This window comes from Mustela nivalis (assembly GCF_964662115.1).
Source record: "Mustela nivalis genome assembly, contig: HAP1_SCAFFOLD_1356, whole genome shotgun sequence".
Lineage (NCBI taxonomy): Eukaryota > Metazoa > Chordata > Mammalia > Carnivora > Mustelidae > Mustela > Mustela nivalis.
Genome location: NW_028135308.1, coordinates 82,406 through 104,164, shown reverse-complemented (window position 1 = coordinate 104,164; position 21,759 = coordinate 82,406). Strand labels below are relative to the sequence as shown.

General features: G+C 39.4%; 1 pseudogene across 1 annotated transcript; it reads left to right on the top strand.

Annotated features, from left to right (window-relative positions):
• The first annotated feature begins 20,492 nt into the window (after window positions 1–20,492).
• On the top strand, window positions 20,493–20,687 carry LOC309857833 (H/ACA ribonucleoprotein complex subunit 3 pseudogene; annotated as a pseudogene). The gene has a single exon. The product of its transcript is annotated as an H/ACA ribonucleoprotein complex subunit 3 pseudogene (transcript).
• Window positions 20,688–21,759: the final 1,072 nt, after the last annotated feature.

Genomic DNA, 21,759 nt, shown 5'->3' with positions numbered 1-21,759 from the left:
GAACAGAAAAATGGTTGGCAGAGGCCAACTGGATACTACAGCAAGAAACTGACAAGAAAGCAGGAAAGGGGCTAGGAGAAGAATAAATGAAACAAGATGGGATTGGGAGGGAGACAAAACACAAGTGACTCATAATCTCACAAAACAAACTCCTTTGCTTTGGGGGGAGGGGAGTTGGGAGAAGGGAAGTGAGGTTATGAATATTAGGGAGGTATGTGCTATGGTGAGTGCTGTGAAGTGTGTAAACCTGGCGATTCACAGACCTGTACCCCTGGGGATAAAAATATATTATATGTTTATAAAAAATAAAAAAGAAAAAGAAAGCAGAAGAATACAATTATTACATTAAAACATTTTAGACAGATGGTGGGTTGGTGGCAGTCTGGAGGCTGGAGTCTGGAGAACTAGGCTGCAGCTCAGAGCTTTTTACCCTGCCTCTCTGCCATGCTCAGCATGTCTCTCATCTGCAGACTATTTCCCACGTCACAAGCTGGATGTAGCCTTCTCAGGACCCCATTCACACACAACAGCATTGAGCAGAAGGAGGGGGACTGCTTATCCAGGTGCCTCTGATAACAAGTGAAGAGCCTTTTCTCCAAGAACACGAAGGCCTCTCACATGCAGTGGCATGCCCGCATCAGATTCAATAACTGACAAGGAAACCGGGTCACAGCGACTGGCTTAGATCGATTAGAATTTCTTGCTGGGATCTGGATACTGTATCTTTCTCAAGGCACATGAGTTAGGGTTACACACTGGAATGCAATAAAGGCTCTACATCCCCAGAAAAGGTGGGAACAGCTTTTAAGTAGGCAAACAAGATTTTTATTTTGGGTAACACTTCTGGAAACTTCGACATGCTTCCCAATGTGTATGGAAAGAACACTAATTGCAACTGTCCACAGCCAATCTCAGACCACCTTGACTATCCTATAATGCTATCCCATCCCAGGAATAGTGTGAGGCTTCATCTAAAACTATGCTAAATTAACTTGCTCCATTTAGTCTGCTTTTTACATGGCTAGAGAGGAAATAAGGTGGGAGCAACATCTATTTCTTCTGAGAAATTGGGCTACTCTGCCCACAACCTCTTCTGGAAGAACATACCCAGTAGCCTGCTACATCCCTTTCATGTATGCCATTGAAGGTTCTGCTGACCACTTCACAACAATGCTCAAGACAGCCCAAACCTAACAGTAATCACACACTGCTTTCTTTTAGATAGAAAAGTAAGTGTAAAGCAATATAAGAAATTTTTCATCTAACTATTTATTGAGCTCCTATTACATTCTCTTGCCTGGGACTATGGAATTAATGATTGGCAGACATAAGTCATGACCTTGTAGAGCTTGAATTGAGTAGGGAAGACAGGCATTATTGGCCAACAACAATAATAGAAGCAAATGTAAAATTATCAGTGATAAGCACCAAGAAAGAGCTGCAAGGCAAGTCCACAAAGGCAGACTTGAGGAGCTAAAGCTTGAGCTTATATCACGGAAGATAGGAATCCACCTGGTAAGTAGTGGAGAGGTAGAAGAGTGATCCAGACAGAAAAGCCTCATATGAGAAGACTCTCTGGGAAGAGAGAGCATGGCCAGAGAGGTTGGAGCATAGAGGAGTGAGGGAGGTGGTGCCGGAGAAAGCCAGAGTGTAAGGGAGGGGCCAGATCATATAGGCACTGGTGACTTATGTTTAGAAACTGAGTCTTTATCTTCAATGTAAAGGGGAAATTCTAAGCGGTGGTATCAACAGATTCATATTTGAAAGGGTTATTCTGCCAGGGTGAAGGTCAGATTGCATCCAAGAAAGCCATTTTTAAGGCTAATAATGCAGTATTCCACATTAAAAAAAATTGTTATTCAGACTATGGTAGAAACTGACAGAAGAATTCCAAAGATGTTTCGAAAGTAAAAATTATATAATTAAGTCGTCGATAGGATGAGTGAAAAACTAGCCTGTCCAAATGAATGGTGGTGCCAGTCAATGAAATGGGAACATAGAAACAGGACTTGGAGTAGAGCGGATATCAAAAATACATGAAGATCTCATACAACTCAATAGACAAACAAAACAAAACACAGTCTGATTTTACAATGAGTAGAGGCTCTGAATAGGCATTTTTCCAAAGAAGACATACAGATGGCCAACAGGTACTTGAAAAGATGTTGGACATCATTCCTAATGAAGGAATTTCTAATATACATGCCAACTTTTCAGACATTGTGCCTTCTTAGTCCACTAAAAATGGATGATTGTCTATCTCATTTCCTTAAGACCAATAGGACAATTAACAGGGTAGAAATTAGTCCTTAAAGTCAGGCTTCTTACCTGCTTTTTGGTTCATACCACTCAGATAGAAGCTTTCCACAGCTTTGTTGTCAGAGTAAATGTTAAATACTCTGAGAATGCTGTGTAAAATAGTGTAGAAACTATCATTGTAAGACTATGATCAATTCTTTCAAACTAAGCAATCTAGTTTTCATAGTGAGGGGGAGGCAGGGGGACATTTTATTATAAGTCTGTTTCCAAGTTTTCCACAAGAAAACACAGTCATCATGTTAATATAATGGGTCAACCCATTATAAAATAAAATTAACCTAAAATATATGACTATATAATTAAACGTCTAAGTATTCTGTTGAGCTCTACAAAAGCTTCTAATACCCGGCACTAAGAATGTTTACCCAGAAGAACACTTCTTTTCTTATATTCTCCAGATTTGGCAGGAGCCATCTTCCCAGACACTCACTACAGAACACTTACTACACAACTTTGTGAGATAGAAATTAATGAAAGTAACTACATCTAGAGCTTTCATTATTGACACAATGACCACACATCAGCATAAGGAAACATCTCCAATTCCCTGCTTTGAACACAAAAATTTTAGTCCCAAGATTTCTGTTGGATGTCTCATTCCAGGATTCCGAACGAGTCCTACATACAATGGGTCAAAGGAAATCCAGTCACATTTGGTGATGGGGTGGGAAGGTACAGAGGGAGGGATAGAAGGAGGGAGAGGGGAAAAGACTGATTTTAGTTCAGGAGACTCTGAGACCAGAAATTCTTCTCAAGTCAACCTGCCCACCGTTACACTTACCAGAGAAGTAAATGACTAAAAAGAACAGGAAATACTAGAGGGTAACAACAGATCAAACCTTTAATTCTCTCTAAGAGACTTTCCTCCTAGGTTGAAGATCTCCAAACTTAGATCTAGTCCTTATCCATAATTATAAGCTGTGCGTTTTCCCTGCATTTAGTAGATTAGTTCTTACTACATTGGGAACATTGGCCTGGGGCCATGTACCTATCCAGATACTTTCTTAGGACGATATAATGGGCATGGGTTACATTTATAATCTGTCCATAAACCTTTTCTTTTGAGTATTGCACCTTGTGTGGTCCATATAATTCTTGTGCTAAGTGGACACACAACCCAGACCCATCAATGAGGGTCTTTGTAGGAATACTGGGAGAGAAACTAATGGCTTCTGAGATTGATGGCTATGAAAATCGTGAACGTCTAGTGCAGTTGGGGCAGTCTATCCTGTAACCTGGACAGATGTGAGGAAGAATGAAGACAACAGGGGATAAACAACAACAACAGAACCAACAGTGGAACATCTACATGCAGCTGTTGGAAGTTATTCAAACCCTGAACTTTTAAGTCTCATGTGTGGATAAATTCCCTTGTGTTTAAGCTACTTTGCACTGGGTTTCTACGACTTATATCCAAAAGAAATTGGACTGATGAAGAGAAGGAAAACAGGGAATGAAGGGACGGTGAGGACAGGAAGGTCTTAGAACTATAGCTAGACAACAGCCTTACAACAGCATTTATGACAGGAAGGTAGCTGGTTCCCCATTGGTTCCCTTCATTTGTCTTTTGTAGGCCCAGGACAATTTGCTAAACCAGAATATGTTAACAGAGTTAGGTCAGAGCTGAAAAGTGAGTGGAATTGCCTTCTACTTTTTGCTTCTGATTTAGGCACGCTTAGGCACACTGATCTCTTCCTTCTTCTTCCTCAAACACAACCTCAGTACTCCCCTCACTTCAAAATATCATTTCTAGGAGAGTTCAACTCTCAGCACAGCTGACATTCTTAGCCTCCTTCTCCTCCTGCCTATATTCTCTGCCAGCTCATACCCTTGGATCAGACAGGGAACTCCTGGCCAAGACCACTTTACATCTGACTTCTCGTGGTGTAACCCAGTTTAAGTTGCCCAATGCCCTTTCACTTACAAAACCCCCAGAGAAACTCCTTTCCCTTGGGCTGAGATTTCAACCATTTAAACCAATCAATCCCATGCATATGCGATGCATATTATAAACCTTATTCTACCTACAAATTCTTATTTAATACCGTAACTTTAGCCTTATAGTCTATGAGCCCGTATTTGAGGGAAAGTTATAACCAAATGTCCCTAAACAGCTTGTAATCTTTAAAAAATGTAAAAAAAAAAAAAAATGAAAAATAGCAATGCCAAGCGTTTAAAAATAGAAAACTGGTGCCATCTTGTGGTTACAAAGAAGTAAAAATAAAAATTTTATCTCACTTTTTCAATATATTAAAGAAGCATTGCCAAAATCAGACCCACCTTAAACAATCATTTCTCTCAGTGTTCTGAAATTCCCAGATAAAACCTCATACTCCTCCTTTAGAATATTGTTCATGTGGAGAGTTTTCCTTGTCAATCAGACTTATTGCTATCTCAGCCAGGAAAATCTAATTTCCTGAAAAAATAGTTTCCATGATTCTACTCTACGACATTTTTTAGGCATTAAAATGTTAATCAGCAAATGTCTTTGAGAGATGATTCCAAGCACTGGAAACAACACATGACTGGATTTTTTAAGAGTCCATGAAAGTATAGGTTGACTTCCAGAAAACGTAATGCTATAAAAAGTGTTAAAATCCTTCTTCCCAGAAATGTCTGGGTTGACCAAAGGCATAAGATGAGCATGAGCTAAGACGTCCTCCCAAATGCTGCACATCTTATAGACTAAAGGAAAATGCCATGAGCTAACTAACAAGCATCCTTACTTTGAATACAAAATGTGCCATGGAAAGCAGAAGCAGACCTTTTGCATTGTAAAGGCATTCTGCTACTTCACATCTGTCCATGAAGACTAAAGGGATATGCCCATAAGCAATAATATTTGGGTGGTCTGCATTTAAACTTATAGGACCTCCTAGTATAAGTTGATACAGTAATTTAAATAGTTCATGTTTAAATTTAATAATATACCTCAACATGTTCGTGGGTGCCTGGGTGGCTCAGTCATTAAGCATCTGCCTTTGGCTCAGGTCATGAATCCAGGGTCCTGGAATGGAGTCCCTCTTAGGGCTCCCTGCTCTTTGGGAAGCCTGCTTCTCCCTCTCCTACTTTGCCTGCTTGTGTTCCTGCTCTTGCTGTCTCTCTCCGTCAAATAAATAAATAAATAAAATCTTAAAAAAAAAAAAGAAGAAACACATTTTTACGTTATAGGACTAGCTTCTATAAAGTACAGGAGCCTGCTTCTCCCTCTCCCTTGAACCAACCCCCACCACTCATGTGCTCTCTTTCTCTCTCTCAAATAAATAAATAGAATCTTTTTTTTTAAGTAAACACACAAATCTGCACTATTTGCCTGATGGGAGTTATTGACAGGAACAATGAGAATAGAAATAGTAGCAGACTTAGAGGATGATTGTGGAACTGACCAGAGCAAGAAGAAAAGAAAAAAAGTGAAGAATGAAAGAGCCAGGTTGGGGAGAGTGAAGCAAAGCAAAAAAGTATTACATAAGCATAGGGTAAAATTGTTGTGTGATGATCACATGTGTCTGAGCAAATTAAAGAGTAGTAACAATAAAAGCCAACATTTGTTGAACACTCACCATATGCCAGGTAGAATGTGAAATTCTGACTGTGTTATATTTAATCATCTTTGAAAAAGAAAAAAAAAAGTAGGTGAGCTTCCTAACACTACTTGAATTAGACAGCTACGTGGGATATTTTGCAGAATTTTTCTCTAACTTCAAAATTCCAGAGATGGCTTTTAATGTATATGACATTCTGCTTCAGAACCTTGCATGGTGTCCATACATTAACTAAACAAATATTCCAGATTTTTTTTAAAGGAGATTTGAAACATTTTTAAGTGTCCTAAGTTCAGGATAAAATGGCCATATACGCATACATTTTTGAAATCTCTCTCTTTCTTTAAAATTTATTTATTTAATAATAAATAGAGAGAGAGCAAGCAGGCATGCAAGGGGGGGGCAGAAGGAGAGGGAAGGAGAGAGTGAATCTCAAGAAGACTTCCCACTGAGCATGGAGCCTGACATGGGGTCCAATTCCACAACCCATGAGATCATGACCCATGTGATGACCACCTGAGCCGAAATCAAGAGTCAGATGCTTAACCAGCTGAGCCACCCAGGTGCCCTTCTTGAAATCCCTTTTGAAATCACTCTCAAAAGTGAATGACATGAAGTTAAAAAATAAAAACAGTAAAGAACAGGTCTTTCATGATGAAACAAACAAACAAACAAAAGGTCCAATCTTATACCACAACCTTGCACCAAATTAAGATATAATGTCAGGAATGGAAAACTGACTTCCTTTCCAGAGAAGAGTATGCAAAGGAGCAGTAAATGGGTAAATTCTGGAAAACCCACAGTGCTAAAGCTCAGGGGCAGAAAGAGCATAGCTGGTTTCCATCCTCTTTCCCATGCTGGCAGGAAAGGGCTCAAGGCCTATGCTTGTAAGAATGGCCAAATTTACCTTCCACTTTGGCCCAAGGAGAAAAAACTGAAGGGCCAAAGTCCAATCACTGTTTTTACACTCCTGGCAGTGGAAGTAGCAGTGATTCAGCTAGGAGAGGAAAATCCAGAACTATTTTTTCACATTTGAATGTCTCTGTAATCTAACTGCTTAAAAAACTACAGCAAAAGAAATTTTCCATTTCCCAGATGGAAGAGTAAGTGATAATACAATCATCATTCCTTGTAGTTTTCCTTTACCTTTGGATAGAAGAGTTAACTTCGCTGTGTTTTTTAAAAATTGTATTCTAAATGTAGTTCTCTGTTGTTTTTTTTTTTTAGATTTCTTCTAAAAATTAGTCAATGACTTATTATTAGCATAGAACTAATACGCAGTTATCATAGTGAAGAAAATCTTTGTTATAAGAAAATAACTGCCCTTCCATACTCATTTGTGGATCTCTCTGGGACTTTCTAGGACCTTTCTTACTGCTAATAGAATTGGATTTTTCTCTAGGCTCTGAAATGGGACAGAATGGTATATTAATTGAATGATCTCAGTGGCTGTTCTGAATTTAAACATGAATGTTCACTTCTTTTCTATTTCCCATTCCAAATTTTGCCCAGCTATATGGTCCAACGTAGCCTCTCAGAGTTTCTGCAATGAGGTCAGATAACAGCACTAAAACATTAAAATGAAATCAAATATTCCAAATTGAATTAAAATATTCCAAAAATCATATATCAACATACCATGATACTCCTAAATTCAATTAAAAAAAACCTCCCATTGTTAATTTCACAGTGATATAATTAAAAGATATAAATCTTAAAAAATTAAAATCCAAAATCTTTTAGTTGAAGTCCCAAAGGGGTAAAGTGTGAAAAAATTCTGCTGTCCATGTGCATTACAAATCCAAAAATTAAAGTCCCCAATTTCAGTTTAAAGTCTAAGTAATCATTCTCTTTAACTGCTCATTTGCTCAATTTCGGTTAGATGAATTTTCCATGTCTTCATTCTTTAAGCCGCTGCAGCCTGGACTGTCCTTCTCTAGACTGGCTGCACTTCAGGACCTCAGATTTTGTGTCTGTTTGCTTGCCACACAGCTCAGCAGCCTCACTATGAAGGATCTAAAGCATATAAAATTACACAGCAATTGTTTTTCATACCTACACATTAACAAAAACAATCCAGGGGTACCTGGGTGGCTCAGTTGAGTACCCAACTCTTGCTTTCACCTAAGGTCCTGGTCTCAGGGTCACTACACTGAGCTCAGCTAGGCTCAGTGCTCAGCAGGGAGTCTGCTTCTCTCCTTCCCCTTTGCCCTCTGTACCTCCCCACTGCAGTCTCTCTTTTTCTCAAATAAATAAATAAATGTCTAAAAATAAATGTAAAGAATCCAATGCCATCGACTGATGAATGGATAAACAAATGTGGCTCATCTATGCAACGAAAAATTATTCTTCTAAAAACCAATGGGAGTTGCTACATGTTACAGTATGGATGAACTTTGAAAACATTATGCTGAAGTGAAAGAAGTCAGTCACAAAGGCTACACCCTATATGATTCCTTTTATATGAACTATCCAGAATTGGCAAATCTGTAGAGATAAAAAGTAGACTAATGATTACCAGGTGGTGGAGGTAGAGAGAAATATGACGGACTGCTAATAGATGTGGGGTTTCTTTTTGGTGTGATGGAAATATTCTGGAATTTGTTACTGGTTTTAGTTAATGGTAAACTGGCAATAGTGATAGTTAATATACTAAAAATTACTGATATGTGCATTTTTAAACCATGAATTTTATTTATATTTATTTATTTATTCATTCATTCATTTTTAATTGGGGCGCAGTCATTTTTAATTTCAATCATTTTATTGTTTTAATTTTAATTCCAGTGTAATTAACATAGTGTTAAATTAGTTTCAGGTGTATAAGATAATGATTCAACACTTCCATACATTACTCAGTGCTCATCATAAGTGCACTCTCTCTTTTCTTTTTTTGTTTTAATTTTATAAATGTATTCGTATCCCCTTCATCTATTTCACCCATGCCCCCACCCATCCCCCCTCTGGTAACCATCTGCTCTCTACAGTTCAGAGCCTGGTTTTTGTAAACGAGTCCTTTTATATCTCAATTTTTAAAACTCTTGAGAGAATATCTCAAAAGAGGTTAGATTTGATACTATGAGATTTACCACTTTTGTGGGACAAGGATGTGGTAGGGGCTGGGAGTCACTCATTTCTTTTCTCAGGGATTGTCATTTGAGATAATCCTCTCTCTCTCTCTCTCTTTTTCCTTTAAACTGGCAAGGGAAGCAGTTGGCATCAGACCCTGAGAAGCAGCTCTTCCCGTTCAGTTTCCACTTTCCCTTGAGGGCCATCTTTCTGCATCAGTGTGGGCTCCCACGTGGTGACAGGGCCTGCACTCTCTCCCAGGAACCGGTGTTTTTAGTCCCGAGCCACAGTGGAGACTGCCCCTTGGTATGGAACATCTTAGGTCTGTGAACTCAGCTTCCCAGGGAATGTTCATGGCCAGAACTATTTCAGCAGGAGAACCACTTTCAGCAAGTTCCTGAAATAAAGGGGCTATTGGTGAAGTGTGCCTCTAGAGGCCTTGTGGGACAAATCCCTGTGTCATTTCTACGGGAGACCCCGCATTCTAGGGTTTGAGATGTTACAGGCTCTGGATGTCAAAGTGGGGAATGAATCTTAAAGGCTTTTATAAACCATGCATATCCATGGCTTAGTCCCTCCATAGATTCCTCCCTTGGCTCTGAATTCAGTTCAAACACTATTAACTGGGGCGCCTGGGTGGCTCAGTTGGTTATGCATTTTGCCTTTGGCTCAGGTCAGGATCCCAGGGTCCTGAGCTTGAGTCCCTGCTCAGCTGAGGGCCAGCTTCTCCCCGTCCCTTCCCCTCTGCCTGCAGCTCCACCTGCTTGTGCTCTCCATCTGTCAGATAAATAAAATCTTAGCAAATACAATCTAAAGGGGGAAAAAAAGCACAAAAGGAGAGCAGCCAACCCACACCTGCACAAGCCCTTTGCTTGCTAGTTATCAAGCTCATACACTTGATTAGCTGCATTAAATTCTTGGCCTGTGGTCCTGGTTGAAGATCAGATTGTAAAAGCAGCAAATAATTATCCCCAATCAAGATGCTCTTGTCCTTTTGAGTGAATCCTTGCCTCAGATGCACTTGTTACTGAGGTTCTGATGGCCCCCTGTCTGCAGGCAGTGAGACCATGTAAAGCTATTAAATACCAGTGTCATTCAAAATAAAGCTGTCATAATTCAAATTCTAAAGCCAGCCCCTGCTAGGCACCATGACCACCCACCAGTTAGTTCAAGACCAACATCTAAAACAACCACTTCCCTGTGGTCAGAGTGGCCATAAATCACAGTGACTCATCAAAGTCAAAATCTCAGGTTGCCTAAGACTTTAAGTGTTTGCCAGGGTCCATGAGAAGTTAGAAAGCAAAAACTTATTACAATCTCACTGCACAAAATAGGCCACTGCAAACTCCTAAGGATATGAATCCTCATGGCCTGGCTTTAGAGAAACCAGTCTGAATATCATTGTGTTCCTGATTCACAAACAGAAATGGATAGATTATCTCTAACTTCCTACATAACCTCAAAGCCCTCAAACCTTAATCAAACACATAGCTCTCTCTATATAATGATCTCAATGGCTTTAAAAATAAGCACCAAAATCCTATGCTCCAAAACAGAATATACAAAAATGATAATAACAACTGTCTTCAAGTGATTGGATGGTGAATGATTTCTATTTTCTAATTTTAATCTCTAAAATTTTTCTATAAAAGTTTCAATCATTTACACAATCAGAAAATTCCCTAACTGACTGTGTCATGGAAGGGCCACACCTCCTGCTTCTACCTTCAGAAACCAAGGGATGATTAGAATTCTGACACTTCCTAGAAACTGCTACAGCCTCCTGACATTGGAATGAGTCTGGATTTCACACTGTATCACTGTTAGCTCAGGAGCCTCTATTTCTCCCACAAAATTATGGGTTTAACATAGAATCACTGAAATTATAAGCCAAACAAAAATAAAGCAAAGTGGCCAAATGTTTGGATTTGTCTTCATTTACCAGATAGCCAGTAAGCTCACTAAAGCCTTGACTGTCTTCCAGAGAGAGTGATAGAGAACAGAGAACAGGACACAGTTGTACCTTCACTCGCTAAACAAGTTCACAAGATGGGGCTATGATCAATTTCAATTTAGAGCATTAGCTGAACTAGAAGAAATCTCAGCAGGCACTAAATAGATGTTTACTGTCATGGTGAAGTCTATAAAGATACATTTTAAAGTTAAAAGAATATTTGGTCAAACTAAATCAAACTCAGCATGATGTACAACATGCCGTATATGCACATACACAGCCCCATTCAATGTTTATCAATGTATGGATTTAAAAAAAAAATTGAGTCATCTCCCCATCACCTAGTAAGAAAAGCAGTTGAAGTAATAATTTGAAATTCCCTTCCCTCCACTGATGGGTAAACCAGCCCTCCCTCTTCTGTAAGCGTCCTGAAGGAGAGGAGAGAGGCACGGGCCTGCCTCCAACCCCACTGTCTCTTCTTCATCTCCCTTGTCCCTCCTTAGCTTTCCCCAACAAGCCACTGAAACTGCTTTTGCCCTCCTGGTTACCAGATTCAATGGGGACTTTCTTGCCCTCAACAGTATTCAATGTTGACCCCACTGTCTTTCTGCCACCACATAGTCCTGGTTTCCTCCTCCCTTTTGGAAAATTTCTTCCTGGCTCCTTGGCTGGCTTCCCTACTGCTGAAACAATGAATGTTTCAGGGCTTCAGGGATTCAGGGCTCAGGTCGGGTCCTCTTCCCTATACAAATTCTCTGCAAATGACTTCATCTAGTTGCATAGCTTGGAAGACCATGTACAGACGCTGACTTATATTTCTGGGTCAGACTTTCATCCAAGTTCCAGTCTCATGGACCAAACTACTCAACACCCCCAACTGGCTGTCTATCGAGCATTTCAAATTTCCTACGTCCCTAATGGAACACTCCCTTTCTTTTTCCCTTTCCCATTTCAATATGTTCCTTTCTATTCCTCACCACCTCAGCAAATGATACCATTACATATTCAGCTATTCAAGCCCCAACCTAGGAGTCATCTTTGATTCCCCCTTTCCTGGGCCTCCCAGTCCAATCTAGCACTGTCTAGTTGACTCAGACCTGAAAAGATATCTTATCTCTACCCTAGTCCAAGCTATCAACATACCTTACCTGGAAAATTCCAATTGTCTTCTAAAAGATCTTTCACTTTACATTCTGGCCTCCTTATGTTCCAAAAGGCAAAGTTTGAAAACATAAATTCATATAATGCCACTCTATTGCTTAAAATCTTTCAATGACAGGCGACTGGGTGGCTTAGTCAATTAAGAGTGTAACTTCAGCTCAAGTCATGATCCCAGGGTCCTGGGATGGAGCCACACTTCTGGCTTCCTGCTTCTCACTCTCCTTTCTGCTTGTGCTCTCATGATCTCTCTCTCTCTCTCCCTCTCAAATAAATAAATAAAATCTTAAAATAATCTTTGAGTGATGTCCTATCATACTTAAAACACAAATTTTTAAAGATAGTCTACAAAGCACCCTGTATGATCTAGTTTACAATTTCATTTTCTACTATATATCCATATATTTGATTTTTTAAAATATATTTCTTTGTTACCTCAGATCTTTGCACTTTCCCCTTTTACTTTTGTGCTACAACTGAAGAATTTTTAAATAAGTCTTGAGATTCTTTTGACCAAACCAATACTTTAGATAACCTATGGGAGTTGTTTTCAAACCTTCATAAAAGTATGTCCAATTAAGGATCTATCCAAATTCTTTGGCCATGTCTTCCATTGGGAGCTATAGGGACTTCCTTGAACCTATAGATGGTAGAAATGTTTCATTTAGCTTCGTAAGATTACTGCTTCAACCATCTAATGACAACATGAACATTGGTTCCCCCCAAATCTAAAATTGTTAACCCTAGCTCCCCTGATAAATTCTTGGGACTCTTTGCAAGCCTCCAGTCTTGCTGGAATGGACAGATTCAAACTCTTAGTGTTTATGCTGCTGGCACTGTCTAAATAGTGCAAATATGGAAGGATCTTTAAATAGTGTAGCTTAATGAGGCCCACTATTCCCAATGCAGATTCGGTGTGGCCACTGCTGCCTTTTACTGACCCACCTTCAGAGCAGGAGTCCCCTGTTGCTTATTTCTTCCAATGGTGTTTGCCAAGGTCTCCACTTTAGTGGGATCTCCAGCAGACATCCCCATGCTGTGAGTCTTGTACTGTACTCTTAATGGGTCAACATGAGTCAAATAGATGCTCTGCAGGGGCCTCTCTTGCTCTTCTGAGATGGTCTGGTGATAAGCTAGCTGACTTTGATGGACAGCAATGCCACTGATGACTCCTCAGACTGTGGTATGGCCTTCTAGAGCTTGATAAAGGAAATAATAAAAATAGTATAGCTTTAATTTCCAAAATTAATTATAATGGTAACAGTGATAATAAGTAAATAATGTAAATTTTTAATGACTGTCAATATAAGGAATTGTGCTAACTCAGGATCAATAAAACATGGTTCTTGACTTCTCCCTCTGTTACTATATAGCACAATGATTCACAAATTTTGGAGTGAATTTAAAAATCTGGGAAAGTTGGGAGTGACATCACCAAAATATCAATGTAGGAGACCTCCATCCCTGCACAAAGATAAATAATCAGAAAGCTATCCATGAATATAAATGGCTCTGGGAGAGCTCAGGAGTCCTCTTAAGAAATTTTAGTAACACAGTAAAGCAAAAACACTTGAGAAAATTACACAAGAAAAGAAGAACGTTTCATTTTGCCTGCATCATCTCACCCCTCAAGTTGGAACTGCTCAGTGCCAAGGGCCCCAGCCAGAGAGAGTTCCACTTACCAAAAAAGGAAAAGCAGAGTGAGTGACCAGCTTCTCCAGGCTTTCAGGGTACTACACAAAGGTCCCGATTCAGTTTTACCCCACCCAGAGACCAACAAAAGTAAGATATACAGAGCTGACTAGGAACAAGAAGAAACACAGTAGCTACTAATAGCAGCCACATAGCAGGACCCACTGCAGAGAAGCCAGGCAGGTTTAGCCAGTGAAAAAATCAATTGCCAGCTTAGCCTCCATGGAAGTAATGTCTCTTCCCATTAATTCTCCTCTTTGGCTGTGAAAAGAGCCTGGAAACTGCACCAGCAGGCAGCCCAGGCCTCTGTTGTTGCACAAGTGTAAGATGCCAGTCTAGACCCCCGACACTGACCCCACCAACATGTGTGCACTTAGGGCCAGCCTATCTAGCTGTGCACTTGCACACTGCAACCCTGACAAGCCTGATAATTGTCACTGGCCTCTGCTGACGTTTTCAGGCCTTGGAGTATGATTGTGGAGGCATAGGGGTGCACACCAAAAGCCAGGGATTCTATAATTGCTTGTGGGCCTGGATTAGGCCCTGTCTTCTGTCACTAGCCCCACCAGCTGTGCACCCACACATCCCAGGTTTGAATCCTGTCAAGAGTCTACATTGCTGTACACCCATGGTAATACCCAACAGCCACAGTAGTGCATGCCAGTGAGCCTGTAGCTGGGCCTGTCCTTTGCTGCCTTCCATGACCTCACCACTGCATGACATGCCCAACTGATACATGACATGACACAGGCACCTGCATCTGGACTCTGCAGCCAAGTATGCCACCACAAGTTCTGCCCACCACCACTACATGCCTGGTCCCTAACCATTGTACCAGGAAGTGTCACTGAGGACCCCAGGTGCCCTTGAAACCACTATGGATCCCTTCAAGGCTTACCAAGGACAACAGTGTTGTCAATGCTGTGGACCCTCGTGGCCTTAGCCAAAGAGAACCATGCCACCCACACCCCAACTTGGTGCCCTGCATCAGCATGCCCCCCTCTGAGGTCAAAGTCCTATATTACCCAAGTCAGGCCATAAAGTTCAGGTGACTACTTCAAAAGGCTATTGAAATCACAAAAAATTAGGAAAACATGACTCCACCAAAGGAATAGAGTAAATGTCCTGTAACCGGTCCCAAAGAAATGGAGATCCAAGAATTGCACAACAAATAATTCAAAACAGTTGTTCTAAAGATGTTCAGGAAACTATTAAAAAAAAACACATATAAACAACAAAATTGGGAAGACAATACAAGAAAAAAATGGAAAGCTCAGAAACGAGAAAACATTTTTTAAAAACACCAAGGAGAAATTTTGGACCTGAAGAATACAGTAACTGAATAGTTCAATAGAGAGCTACAATATCAGACTTGACAAAGCAGCATAAGGAATCAGTGACATAAAAGAGAGATTAACTGAAATTATCCAAATAGGGGAGCAAAAAGGAAAAGAATGAAAAAGAATAAAGAAAACCTATGAAAATTATGGGGCACCATCAAAACAAAACAAAGCAAAAAACAATGTAAGGATCACTGGAGTCCCAGAAGGAGGAGAGAGAAATGTGGTAAAGAGCTTAGTTAAAGAAATAATGGCTGAGAACTTCCCAAACCTGGGAGGAGAGATTTGGAGATCCAAGTTAATGAAGGTAATAATAAGTCACCACAAAATTTCAACCCAAAATGATCTACAAGATGTGTTATAATGTAACTCACTAAATCAAAGACAAAGAAAGAAATTTCAAAAGCAAGAAGAGGAAAAAACTCTATCATACATGGTAAGCCGCATAAGGCTACAGCAGATTTCTGAGCAGGGACCTTGCAGGCCAGGAGAGAATGGGATGATATATTCAAAATCCTGTGAGAAAGAAACTGCTAACCAATAATACTTAACCTGGCAAAGTTGCCTTCAGAAAGGAAGGCAAAATGAAGACTTAGCCTAAAAAACAAAAGCTGATGGAGCTCACTACCACTAGAACTGCCTTAGAAGAAATGCTGAAAGGAGTACTTGAAACTGAAGTGAATGTATGATCATTAGTAGCATGAAAGCACATAAATACACAACACTGGTATGTTAACCATTTAACTCTAGTTTAACAGTTAAAGGACAAAAGTTTTTAAAAATAACTAGAGCTACGTATTGCCTGGAGCACTGGGTATGGTGCATAAACCATGAATTTTGGGACACTAAAAAAATAAAATGAAATGAAATTAAAAACTACAGCTACAATGATTTATTAATGGATACACAATATAAAAAGAAGTAAACTGTGACCTTAAAAATACAAAAGGGGAGCAAAAGTGTAGAGTTTTCACATGTGATTGAAGTTTAATTGTTATCAGTATGAAATAGACTGCTATACATATAGAAGTTTCTTGTAAGCCCAATGGTAAGCAAAAAGCAGAAACCTATTATAAATTCACAAATGATACGTAAAAGAGAATCAAAGCTTCCACTATTGGGGCGCCTGGGTGGTACAGTGGTTTAAGCCTCTGCCTTCGGCTCAGGTCATGATCTCAGGGTCCTGGGATCAAGCCCCACATCGGACTCTCTGCTCAGCGGGGAGCCTGCTTCCCCCTCTCTCTCTGCCTGCCTCTCTGCCTACTTGTGATCTCTCTCTGTCTATCAAATAAATAAATAAAAATCTTAAAAAAAAAAGCTTCCACTATAGAAAATTATCAATTCAGAAAGGAAGGAAGTCAAAGACAAAGAAAAGTATAAGGGAACTATAAAACAGCTAGGAAACAATGAGATGGCATAAGTAAGTCTTTACCTATCAATAATTACTGTAAATGAAAATGCACTGAATTCTTCCAGGAACAAAACACAGAGTGGCTGAACAGATAAAATATATAAGAACCACATATATGCTTCCTACAAAAGACTCACCTCAGCTTTAATACACATACGCTAAAAGTGAATGGATGGAAAAAGATATTCCATGCAAGTGGAAACCAAAAGAGAGCAGGAGTAGCTTTACTTACATTAGTCAAAAGAGACTTTAAGCCAAAAATAGTAACAAAAGACAAAGAAGGCCATCATAGAATGATGCAAGAATCTACTGATCAAGAAGATACAACAATCATAAATACATATATGCATCCAACATGAGAGCACTGAAATATATTAAGCAAATACTACTAGATCTGAAGAGAGGGGCACCTGGCTGGCACAGTTGGTAGAGCATCCAGATTTGGGTTTTGGCATAGGTCATGATCAGGGTCATGAGATGGAGCCCCGCATCAGGATCTGTACTCAATGCAGAGCCTGCTTAAGACCCCCGTCCCCTCTGCCTTTGCCCCTACCCCATGCAATCTCTCTAAAATAAATAAATCTTGGGGCACCTGGGTGACTCAGTGGGTTAAAGCCTCTGCCTTCAGCTCAGGTCATGATCTCAGGTCCTGGGATAGAGCCTCGCATCAGGCTGTCTGCTCAGCAGGGAGCCTGCTTCCTCCTCTCTCTGTCTGCCTCTCTGCCTACTTGTAATCTCTGTCTGTAAAATAAATAAGTAAATAAAATCTTAAAAAAATAAATAAATCTTTTTTAAAAAGTCTGAAGAGAGAAACAGACAATACCATAAGAGTGGAAGACTTTAATACCCTATTTTCAATAGTAGATAAACCATCCAGACAGAAAACCAACAAGTGAATAAATGTTGGGGTAAAATGGGCAATAGTAAATACCAGAGCAGAAATAAATAAAACAGAGACAAGAAATATAATAAAGAAGATTAACAAAACTAAAATAGGGGCACCTCGGTGGCTCAGTGGGTTAGACATCTGCCTTCCACTCAGATCATGATCCTAAGGTCCTGGGATCAAGCCTTGCATCCAGCCCTCTGCTCAGCAGGGAGTCTGCTCCTGTCCCCGCTGCCCCCACCCCTGCTCTCTGACTGCCTCTCTGCCTGCTTGTCATCTTTCTCTGTAAAAAAAAAAAAAAAAAACTGGGTTCCTGGGTGGCTCAGTGGGTTGGGCCACTGCCTTCAGCTCAGGTCATGATCTCAGGGTCCTGGGATCGAGTCCAGCATCAGGCTCTCTGCTTGGCATGGAGCCTGCTTCCCTCTCTCTCTCTCTGCCTGCATCTCTGTATACTTCTGATCTCTCTCTGTAAAATAAGTTAAATCTTTCAAAAAAAAAAACAAGAATAAAAAATCTAAACAAAACTTCAGCTACATTAGAAGAAAAGAGAAGAAGACTCAAATAAATAAAATCAGAAATGATCTTCTATTCCTTCCTGATCCAGTTTTGGAAGATTATATGTTACTAGGATTTTATCCATTTCCAAATTGTTGGCATATTATTTTTCACAGTATTCTCTTATAATACTTTGTATTTATGTGGTATCAGTTGTTACTTTTCCTCTTCCATTTCTGTTTTTGTTTATTTGGGTCCTTTCTCTTTTTTTTCTTGGTCACAAAATATCTCAAATAGACATAGCAATCTTGAGAAAGAAAAACAAAGCTGGAGATATCACCATACCAGATTTCCATAATCAAAACATTATGGTACTGTCACAAAAACATCAGTGGAACAGAAGAGAGCTAAGAAATAGGCCTATACTCATTAGCTCAATTAAAGGAGGCAAGACTACAAAATGGGGAAAAGACAGTCTCTTAAATAAATGGTATAGGAAAACAGGACAGCCATATAAGAGAATAAAAATGGACCACCTTCCAAAACCATACACAAAAATAAACTCAGAATGGCTTAAAGACCTAGATATGAAACCTGAAACCATAAAAATCCTAGAAAAAACACAGGCAGTTACTTCTCTGATATCAGTCATATCAACATTTTTTTAGATATGTTTTAGATATGTTCCCTAGGGCAAGGGAAACAAAAGCAAAAATAAACTCATGGGACTACATCAAAATAAAGAGCTTTTGTACAGCAAAGTAAACCATAAACAAAGCAAAAAGACAACCTACAGAATAAGAGAAGATATTTCCAAGAGACATATCCAATAAACGGTTAATATCTAAAATACATATTGAACTTCTATAACTCAACACTTAAAAAAAATCCAGTTTCAAAATGGGCAAAAGACTTGCAAAGCAGTTTTTCAAAGAAGACATACAGATGACCAAAGATCATGAAAAGATGCTCAACATCACTCATCATCAGGGAAATGCAAATCAAAATAACAATGACATATCATCTTATACTTGTCAGAATTGCTATAATCAAAACCACAAGCAATACCAAGTGTTGGCAAGGATGTGAAAAAAAAAAAAAAGGAATTCTTGTGCAGTGTTGGTGAGAGTGCACGCTGCTACAGACACTGTGGAAAACAATATGGAGGTTCCACAAAAAATTATAAATAGAAATACCATATGACCCAGTAATTACACGACTATTTACCCAAGAAAATGAAAATGCTAATTTTGAACATATACATCCCTATATTTATTACAGCACTATTGACAATAGGCAAGATATGAAAGCATCCTACATTTCTATCAGTAGACAAATGGATAGGGAAGAAATAGAAAATGGAACAAACTGAGGGTTTTAGAGGAGAGGAGGGTGAGGGGATGGTGATGGGTATTAAGGAGGACAATGGGTGTTATACACAAACAGTGCATCATGGAACACCAAATCGAAACTAATGATGGACTGCATGGTGACTAACAAAACATAAAAGAAAGGAAGGGATAAAGGAAGGAAGGAAGAAAGAAAGAGAGGGAGGGAGGGAGGGAGGAAAGAAGAGAAGAAGGAAGGAAGGGAGGGAGGAAGAAAGAAAGGGAGGGAGGAAGAAAGAAAGAAAATGGAATTTTATGCAGCCTTAAAAAGGATGAGATCCTGCCATATACAACAAAATGGATGGACCTGGATGGTAATATGCCCAGTGAATTAAGTCATACTGAGAAAGACATATATGGGATCTAAAAATCTCAAATGAATAAACAGAAAAAATGCAGAATTAGACCTATAAATACAGAGAATAACCTGATGGCTGCCAGGGCAGTAGGAGTGAAGGGATGGGCAAAAACGTATGAAGGGGAGTGGAAGATATAAACTTCTAGCTATGGAACAAATAAGTCATGGAAATAAAAGCCACAGCATAGGGAAAATAGAATTTTATGCATTGTATAGTTAAACATGAAAACTACAGGAGCACCAAAGTGACTTGATCAGTTAAGCCTCTGTCTTCACCTCAGATCATGATCTCAGGGTCCTGGGACTGAGACCTGCATTGGGTCCCTTCTCAGCAGGGAATCTCCCTCCCTCTCTCCCTCTGCCCCTTTCTCTTGGCTTGGGTTCTCTCTCTCTCTCTCTCTCTCTCTCAAATAAATAAATAATCTTTTCTTTTTTGAGTGGTTTAAAAAAAACATGGTAGCGACATTTGTGGTGAGCATAGCATAACGTATAGAGAAATTGAATGACATTGTACACCTGAAACTAATGGAACATTGTGGTAACTCTACTCAAACAGAAAAAAACAATTAAATAAAATCAGAATGAAAAAGGAGACATAACTGACACCACAACTATACAAATATCGTAACAGATTACTATGAACCATTATATGGCAATAATTGGAAACCAAAAAGAAATATATAAATTCATAGAAACATATAACCTATAAAGACTGAATCATGAAGAAATAGAAAATATGAACACACCAAGAATGAATAAAGACACTGAATCATTAATCAAAAACCTCTCAATGACAAGAAGACCAGCACCAGATAATTATATTGGTTGAATTCTACCAAACATTAAAGAAGCATTGGGAACATCTCCTTTCAGCGTTGTCATGTTTCTCCAGTAGTACCTCAATGAGCAGGGAGACCAAGTCTGTACTCTGAAGAAGCTTGACCCTGTGAGACAACAGACCTGCTCGGCGCATCCTGCTCTGTTCTCCCCAGATGACAAATATTCTCGACACCGAATCACCATCAAGAAATGCTTCAAGGTGCTCATGACCCAGCAACAGTGCCCTGTCCTCTGAGGGTCTCTTAAGCTTCACGTTTCTTCTGCTACCCCTCAGAGACTTTCCCAAACCAAGCTCTTCAAACTGTGAGCCTTGAAGCCTTCTTACCACCCTTGCTGTTTGGAATCCGGTTTCATCGTTTCCCTTGATCGTGCTTGTGCAGAGCAGTTATGGTAGCCTCCCTCTTAAGGAAACAAGTTTGAATTTTCTTTCCCTAATTTGAATCACTGCTAGGTTATTAAAATGATTTGAAAAAGCTAAAAAAAATTAAAGAAGCATTAACATCAATCCTTATCAAACTCTTCCAAAAAACTGAAGAGGAAAGAACACTCCCAAATTCATTTTCCATGGCCAGCATTGTCCTGATACCAAAGCCAGATAAAGACACTACAAGGTGGGTGCCTGGGTGGCTCAGTGGGTTAAAGCCTCTGTCTTCGGCTCAGGTCATGGTCCGGGGGTTCTGGGATCGAGCCCCGCATTGGGCGCTCTGCTCAGCGGGGAACCTGCTTCCCCTCCTCTCTCTCTGCCTTCCTCTCTGCCTACTTGTGATCTCTCTCTGTCAAATAAATAAATAAAATCTTTTTAAAAAAGAGACACTACAAGGGAAAACAAAACAAAACAAAACAAAAAGCCACAGGCCAATATCTTCTCTGAACATAGATGAAAAATTCACAATAAATATTAGCAAACAAAATTCAAATCACAATAAAAGTACCATACACTATGATCAGGCAGGATACATCCTTGTGATACAGGGTTGGTTCAATATATACAAATCAATAAAAAACATAATAATAAGAACAATCATAAGAAGAAGGACATAATAATAATAATATATAACATCTATAATAGAATAAAAAATAAAAATCATATGATAATCTCAGTAGATTCATAAAAAGCTATTGACAGAATTCAACATCCATTCATGATAAACGCCCTCAACAAACTAGATAAAGAAACATACCACAACATAATAATAAAAGCCATACTGGATAAGCACCCATATTTCATACTGAATGACAAAAGCTTAACAGCTTGTCCTCTAATATCAGGAACAAGACAAGGATGCCCACTCTTACCACACCAACTC